The sequence below is a fragment of the Cyprinus carpio genome, chromosome B8, assembly GCF_018340385.1.
Source record: "Cyprinus carpio isolate SPL01 chromosome B8, ASM1834038v1, whole genome shotgun sequence".
Classification (NCBI taxonomy): Eukaryota; Metazoa; Chordata; class Actinopteri; order Cypriniformes; family Cyprinidae; genus Cyprinus; species Cyprinus carpio.
Genome location: NC_056604.1, coordinates 27,916,706 through 27,925,106, shown reverse-complemented (window position 1 = coordinate 27,925,106; position 8,401 = coordinate 27,916,706). Strand labels below are relative to the sequence as shown.

General features: G+C 35.3%; 1 protein-coding gene across 2 annotated transcripts in view; it reads left to right on the top strand.

The window, feature by feature from the left end:
* The first annotated feature begins 3,468 nt into the window (after positions 1–3,468).
* The window catches only part of prickle2a (prickle homolog 2a), a 125,819-nt gene continuing 120,886 nt past the window's right edge, over positions 3,469–8,401 (top strand). For both annotated transcript variants that reach the window (XM_042730369.1, XM_042730366.1), the window contains exon 1: positions 3,469–3,709. The gene's annotated coding sequence lies outside the window, so the exon portion shown is untranslated. The remainder of the gene's footprint in view (positions 3,710–8,401) is intronic.

Here is an 8,401-nt window from a genome sequence, read left to right as displayed (position 1 = left end):
GGATAGGTTACTTTCCCTCCAAGCAATACGAAATACTTCTAGTTTTATTTTCCTCCAGCTGCGCTCCATTTTCCGGGCTGCTCTCTTTAGGGTGCGAGTGTGCTCATTATACCACAGTGTCAGACTGTTTTCCTCAACATTCCTTGATCGTAAAGGAGCAATTGTATTTAAGATGCTAGAAAAGAGAGAGTCCATAGTTTCTGTTGCATCATCAAGTTGTTCTGAGGTTTTGGATATGCTGAGGAATTGAGATACATCAGGAAGATTACTTACAAAGCAGTCTTTTGCGGTAGAAGTGATGGTTCTACCATACTTGTAACAAGAAGTAGAATTTACAATTTTATCTATATGAAATTTGCACAAAACTAAATAATGATCTGAGATATCATCGCTTGGCTGCATAATTTCAACACCATCAACATCAATTCCATGTGACAGTATTAAATCTAGAGTATGATTTCTACAATGAGTAGGTCCTGAGACATGTTGTCTAACCCCAATAGAGTTCAGAATGTCTATAAATGCTGATCCCAATGCATCTTTTTTATTATCAACATGGATATTAAAATCACCAACAATTAAAACTTTATCTTCAGCCTGCACTAACTCGGATGTAAAATCAGCAAACTTTTTAATAAAGTCTGTATGGTGCCCTGGTGGCCTGTATACAGTAGCCAGTACAAACATCACAGGGGATTTATCATTAACATTTGTTTCTCTGGATAATGTTATATGAAGCACCATTACTTCAAACGAGTTATACTTGAAGCCTGCCCTCTGAGAAATCTTAAAAACATTCCCCCCACCCCGCCTTTTACCTTTTGGACGTGGCTCATGTTTATAACAGTAATCTTGGGGGGTAGACTCATTTAAAATAATGTAATCATCAGGTTTTAGCCAGGTTTCTGTCAAACAGAGTGCATCTAGATTATGATCAGTGATCATATTATTTACCAAAAGTGCTTTCGTAGAAAGGGACCTGATATTCAATAAGCCAAGCTTTATCATTTGTTTATCAGTATTGCATCTGTTTTTTAATTGTTGAACCTTAATTAAATTGTTGCTCTTAAATTGGTTTGGACGTTTTTTGTATTTTCTAGCCCGGGGAACAGACACAGTCTCTATAGTGTGATATCTAGGTGAAAGAGTCTCTATGTGCTGAGAATTAACTGACTTCTGTGACATGAGGCGGCTAACAGACGGTCGGTTTAGCCAGTCTGTCTGCTTCCTGACCTGGGCCCCAGTTAGTCAAGTACAAACTCTAAGACTATGTGCCATAATTCTAGAGAGAATGGTTTTCAGTATAGAGCTTCATTTTGACCTGAAAATAGGATGTTTGGGGAATTGGGTGAGACGTTATGGATTTGTGTTTACTGTTTTGAGAATATGAGGCATAGTTTCAAGAAATGTGTTTAAGCAATCGAGAAAAACTGTAATGTGTATTCCTCTTATCATATAAAATGGTCTGTTTTATATTATTTATTTTCATTTTTAATTTAGCGATTTTAACTATTAATTTAGTGTTTTTAATGCTTTAAAGAGCAATTTTATATTGTAATATTTTAATGTTCTACTAATAACCATAAAGTACAGCTGTCATAAAACCAGAGAGAAAGGCTGCATGGCTAGAAACTGCTGATCAACTGAATGCACATGTAGCAGCATGTTAAAATGGTTTCAAATATCAAATATAAGTCATTAAATCTTGGGCACAATACAGTAAATACAGTCGGTTGTAACCTATATTTTTATTTATTTGATTTATTTAAGTTGCATTTTCTGTATACTTTTATTTTTGGACTGATAACATAAAATAATTGTATGTGAGAGAGTCAGCGCCGTAATATCAATGCGTTCCTATTGGTCAGTGTTAGAGAAGCTCAGCTTAGCCTGACAGTCAGCCTGCTTCGGACGAGGTTAGTTTCCCAGCATAAATTGCCACAGTGACTGAGCTTGAGCTATGGTCATTTTGCTTTATGAAACCAAATCAAGTTAAGCCTGGCTTATTTGGTAAACTTGTTTTATGAAACAGCCTCCTGGTGATTTAAATTAACACCCCAGGTCTAGTCAAATAAAATGTTTCCAATAAATAAAATGTTTCCAATTCCTTTGAGCACCGTGGGCAAAGAGAAGGATGAAGCTGCTGGCCTGGACTTGAGAGGGGAGCGCGTGCGGCTGCCGGACTCCACCCCTTACCTGGAACCTTCCTTCCCGAACACTGCCCCACCTTCACGAACCCCGCAGCACGATGAAGACACCAGATCCCATGTTTATTTTGAACACTCTTTCTCTTTGGACACTTTTACCCCTGTTTTAGACATTTCATGTTGATTTTCTGTTAATAAAAGCCTCTCGGAGTCCTGACACCACACACACTGTGTCTGACGTTTGCTCCTCCCACCACAAGTGTACTATAAAATAATTGTATATATAATTAATACTCACTTTTATTTCAAAATATATTTTGTATTTAAAATATATTTCTTGTATTTATTAAAATACAAAATAAATTGTGCATTAATACTATTATCACTATTATAAATTTGTATTTTTTCATATATTGAATGTCACACTATGTGCAATGTGAGCACCAAACCAAATCTCCTGTTGAAAAATTATGTGGACCCCTGCATGTTATGTCTAAAATGTAAGTCACTTAATATTAACTTATTGTTTATTAAACTGTTTGTTTTATTAAACATTGTTTATGTCCTCTGTGATTAAGGCCCTGTCCACATGAACATGGCTAAAAAAAGAAGCACCTGAGACGCTTTCATTTTTATTTTACTTTATATACCACAGGAAAGTTAGTATTATCTGCAACTATTATTACTACTTACATTAGCACATATTAATGCCTTATTCTAGATCCCTTAATCCTACTCCATTTCTAAACAACAACTACCTTACTATCAATAAGCAATTATGAGTTTATTAAGGGAAAACTCTTAGTTAATGGTAAATATGTTTTCCCTAATCTAAAATGTTTTCGTATATTCATGTTGCATGACAGTTACAGTACAGCTTCAAATTTGTTAATTAATAGCTGCAATAGTATTTATAAACATATTAAACATATATTGATTACATTTATTAAATACATAGCCTAATGTGTGTTTTGTATCATTTCTTTTTTTCGTTACCTGTCTTTGATGACCTTGCAAATGAGCGATTATTATGCACCTATAAATCCACATCAAACGGATATTGCATGCTATATTCGAATTTATCCCTCCTTTTTTTTCTTTTGTTGTTATTATTATTATTATTATTATTATTATTAACTATTATTATTATTATTATTATTATTATTATTATTATTATTATTATTATCAATTGCACATCTTGTCTGCTTTCAAATCTTTTATAGTCGGCCCGTTCCACTTCTATTGCTCAGATTCTCGGCGTCTAATTGGTTGAGGGCTGATGACTCACTCCTACGGGCTGTTGGGAGGGAGGGCAGTGCGCTCTCAGGGAGGAAAATGAAAGCATCTTCCCCAGCGCACACAACCTGCATAACGCTGAATTCTACAAAGGCGTAGTGCCAGAAAAGAACACAAGAAGGTAAAACATACACAGAACCACAGGCGCATTCCCTTTCTGAGACAAAGACATACTGCAACCAGCTATCGTCAGTTCAACAATCATAAAACCGGCAACATAAAGACGGGAAAACACCAGCGAGCAAGAAACGGAGAAACAAATCAAGGTAAGTATAAAAACCTATACCTGATGATACATTAACAAAAACAGTGTTTATAAGCCTATAATACTATGCACGTATGAAAAGGGATTAACATATGTAATGATAGGAGTATTAAAATATCATATATATATATATATATATATATATATATATATATATATATATATATATATATATATATATAAAATGCTTTAAAAACAGGTATTTATGTTATATGTTTGAGTGTGAAATGCAGCTGGTTGTTATAAATCCTGCAGATTTCTGTGATTTACTTATTTCGGGCGTGTTTGCAGAGCATATTGCGCAGTTATAAATGTTTTTAATGGAGAATATGTTTGTGTGTGTGTGTGTGTGTGTGTGTGTGTGTGTGTGTGTGAGAGAGAGAGAGAGAGAGAGAGAGAGCATGCTTCCCCATGTGAGTGGACATGGGCTTTGAATGTACCATCAGTTGTTTTTATCTTTGTATATTTTAGGTTTTTTTATGCATCAATGTGACCATAATGTGACACGATAGTGTGTGTTTAGATAGTTTAATAGTTTGGTTTAATGAAATTGTGCATTAAAATGGCTCAAATGCTGTGAATGTATATTAATATAAAGCAGTTTGTTTGTTACAACATGCGGTGTGTGCAGGAATATGTAATATGATGTATAAGGATGTGTACTTTCAAGTACAAATGTATTCTTTAGTGTGTGTGTGTGTGTGTGTGTGTGTACACATTTTACTTGCATATGTATGTTACACACTTTGTGCAAATGGTGTGTAGGGTGCAAGTCTTTGCCTTTGAGTACTGAGATACTTGTGTGTGCCAGGGGTTTGTGTATATGGAGGGTGTGTGTGTGTGTTCATGCCTGCACAGCTCAGTAATAGAGTGGGTGGCAAGTGAGAGATGGTTCAGCTTGTGCAAGAGCAGAATGTTAGTGTGAGTGTGTGTTTGTGTGAGAAGCACATAAGGGAGAGATGCTGTGAAAACGGCACACAGCGAGTGTTAAATGAGCTGATGTGAATTTAGCACATTATCCTCCTCCTCATATCCTCAGTATCTTTTTTTCTAGAAACGAAAGATTTTATGTCTTCTGTTGTTATTACTTCTGCTTTACATTGGACAGATATTTCTAGATTGGTTTAGGGGGTCAAACATTTGGGTGGAGAGCTATTGGATGAAATCATAAGTTCTTATGTAACTTTTCAGTTTGGTGCATTCTATGTCATGTGTAAAATGCAATTTCTAGTAACTGGGCATTTGACAATGTGCATATACTTTATTCAATGTGCAAAATGTATAATTATTTGATAAGGTAACAAGTGAATGAAAAACAATACTGACCAAAATAGGATATAAAGTGCATGTTGTGGATAAACAATGAGCCAACCCTTATTCCCAAATGAACATGTATAACATCAATAAAGAAGTCTATGTTTTCATCAGAGTTAAATAATATTAATAGATTAGGGCAAATTCCAGAATCAGGGTGCTCAGGGTAAGAACGTTGGAGGGAGTGGGGCAATTGTGTCTCATAATGTGGCCAAACATACTGTACTTGGTGAGAAGAAGAATGAACAGTGTCATTTCCTATTTATTTTAACTTAGTGTTACCATGACAACACTGCACTGTCTCCAGGTACAGGAATGTCTTCTTTATTGATTTTAATATATTCTATTCTCAATTTTGTTAACTTTGTTAGAGCCTCCATTAAGTTGCATTAAGCTAACATATCTAATAAACACATTTCTTATTTGTAAACTAATATAAATATATAAATATATATATATATATATATATATATATATGAAGAGTTTGGTTCCAAAACGCATTAAATCCATTTTGATTAATTTGAGTAAAAATTTATTTACTTTACCAGGAAAGTAGCATGATGAAAATCACTATTTTCTGTTTCAAACTGTCACATAGCATCTTTAGGTTATAATAACATAAAACAATTTAAATCCAGGTTTTAACTTTCAAAGATTTATTATAAATTTTTATAATTTGTTTTCACAAAATGCAATAAATACACTGAATCAATATGAAAGTTATTTTTCATATTGAAACTGATGAAAATACACAACATAGTAAGTTGATCCAAATATGACAGCCTCTGAACTTGGTCAATACTAATTATATTATATCATAATAAATACTTATACACCAGCACTGGACTACAAATACATCCATCAGTCATCGCTTCCAAAATGAATTCAACGGGTCATCTCGTTTGCTATAAAATAATTACAGCAATAAAAGAAAATTTCATCATGAACAAGAACATGAACATGAACAACATCAAATTAGACCACAGAAATCCCAAAATTACATTTCCCTTACATTCAACTTCCAAAACTGCATTCATCTTTGCTTTGTTACATTCATTTAGTTGACTAGTGCTATGTTCTGTATTAACAAAAACATAAATGGCATTAATAAAAACACTAAGACTGACAAGCTACACAATCACGTTCATAATCGGATGTGATACATCTAATGAACGTTATATAGCTACAGCTCTGTGTCTTAAATGTCGCTCCATCTAAAAGCACGTGATGGAGATTTACTGGTACTATTAATCACAGAACCGCTTCACTGATGAGATGCGGATGACAATCACATGCAATTTATCGTGCAGCCCTTGTTTGTTGATCACAAAGTACGAAGTAGATGAGGAAAACTAAGATGCAGAGTGTATTCAAAGCACCTCCATTACTGTCCAGAGTGCGTGGAATGGTGCGCTGTGATTGGTTGAGCAGATATATCACATTCTGCAAAAAAAGGGAGACTGGCGTTTGTCACGGTTTGGAAAAAAAAGGTAGAAAACATGACCTAATAACTCTGTGAATATCATGTTTCAATACCGACCAGAAACAATACTGATATTGGCAGAAACTCAATTTTTAAGAAAATGGTGTTTATCGTGTTTTGGAACCAAACTCTTCATATATATATATATATATACAATGAACAAAATTATAAATGCAATACTTTTGTTTTTGCCCCCATTTTTCATGAGCTGAACTCAAAAATCTGTCTAAATCTGTGTTAGTGAGTACTTCTTCTTTGCCGAGATAATCCATCCACCTGATTAGACAGCATGATTATTGCACTGGTGTTCCTTAGGCTGGCCACAATAAAAGGCCACTCTAAAATGTGCAGTTTTAACACACACCACAATGCCAAAGATGTCACAAATTTTGAGGGAGCGTGCAATTGGCATGGTGACTGCAGGTATGTCCACCAGAGAAACCATCTCAGGGAAGCTCATCTGCATGCTCGTCGTCCTCATCGGGGTCTCGACCTGACTGCAGTTCATCGTCATAACTGACTTGAGTGGGCAAACGCTCACATTCGATGGCATCTGGCACTTTGTAGCGGTGTTCTCTTCACGGATGAATCCTGGTTTTCTCTGTACAGGGCAGATGGCAAACAGCGTGTATGGCGTCGTGTGGGTGAGCGGTTTGCTGATGTCAGTGTTGTGGATCGAGTGGTCCATGGTGGCGGTGGGGTTATGGTATGGACAGGCGTATGTTATGGACAATGAAAACAGGTGCATTTTATTGATGCCATTTTCAATGCACAGAGATACCGTGATGAGATCCTGAGGCCCATTGTTGTGGCACGACCATCACCTCATGTTGCAGCATGATAATGCATGGCCCCATGTTGCAAGGATCTGTACACAATTCCTGGAAGCTGAAAACATCCAATTTCTTGCATGGCCAGCATACTCACCGGACATGTCACCCATTGAGCATGTTTGGGATGCTCTGGATCGGTGTATACGACAGCGTGTTCCAGTTCCTGCCAATATCTAGCAACTTCACACAGCCATTGAAGAGGAGTGAACCAACACTCCACAGGCCACAATCAACAACCTGATCAACTCTATGTGAAGGAGATGTGTTGCACTGCGTGAGGCAAATGGTGGTCACACCAGATACTGACTGGTTTTCGGAAACTAACACAGATTTAGACAGATTTGTGAACAATATTTGAGAGAAATAGGCCTTTTGTGTACATAGAAAAAGTCTTAGATCTTTGAGTTCAGCTCATGAAAAATGGGGGCAAAAACATAAGTGTTGCATTTATAATTTTGTTCAGTATATATATATATATTAGTTTACAAATAAGAAATGTATAAAAGTGGTAAATACATTTTTTTTATATAAAAGTAGTCTAAACTAGCCATGCTTTGTTTACAGTGGTAACCAAAGGAAAACTCTTTCACTGTTATTCCACATCTACTGTCAGAGATTGAATTTGCATTTTCATTCAGTGTGTCTGCCAGTGTTTTTTTTCTTTTTTTTTTTCTTTGTACAAGTGTTTTCTGTAGCATAATTTACAAATCTAAAGTCAGACTATTCTGATTTTGATTTAAATTTTGAAATGATGCAGTCTAATTTAAAAAAAAAATAAAATAAAATTCATGTTACACGTGTGTAGTATCTTTATTTGGACTGTGATTAAAATGCAGTGGTTGCCTCTAATTTCAAATGTCTACAGATATTTTTGTATAAGGCAGTTTGCCAGTTATAGAGAAAATATACAACAAATAAATTAGCTTAAAAAAACAAACAAAGAAGACAACCGGTGTCAGAGTCGGCCATTTTACTTGTAAAAAATTGGAATTGACTATGAAAAGTCATGATCTGTGCATCACTAATTTATTATTAGACCTTTCATGGTGAAGGAATTTTCCTT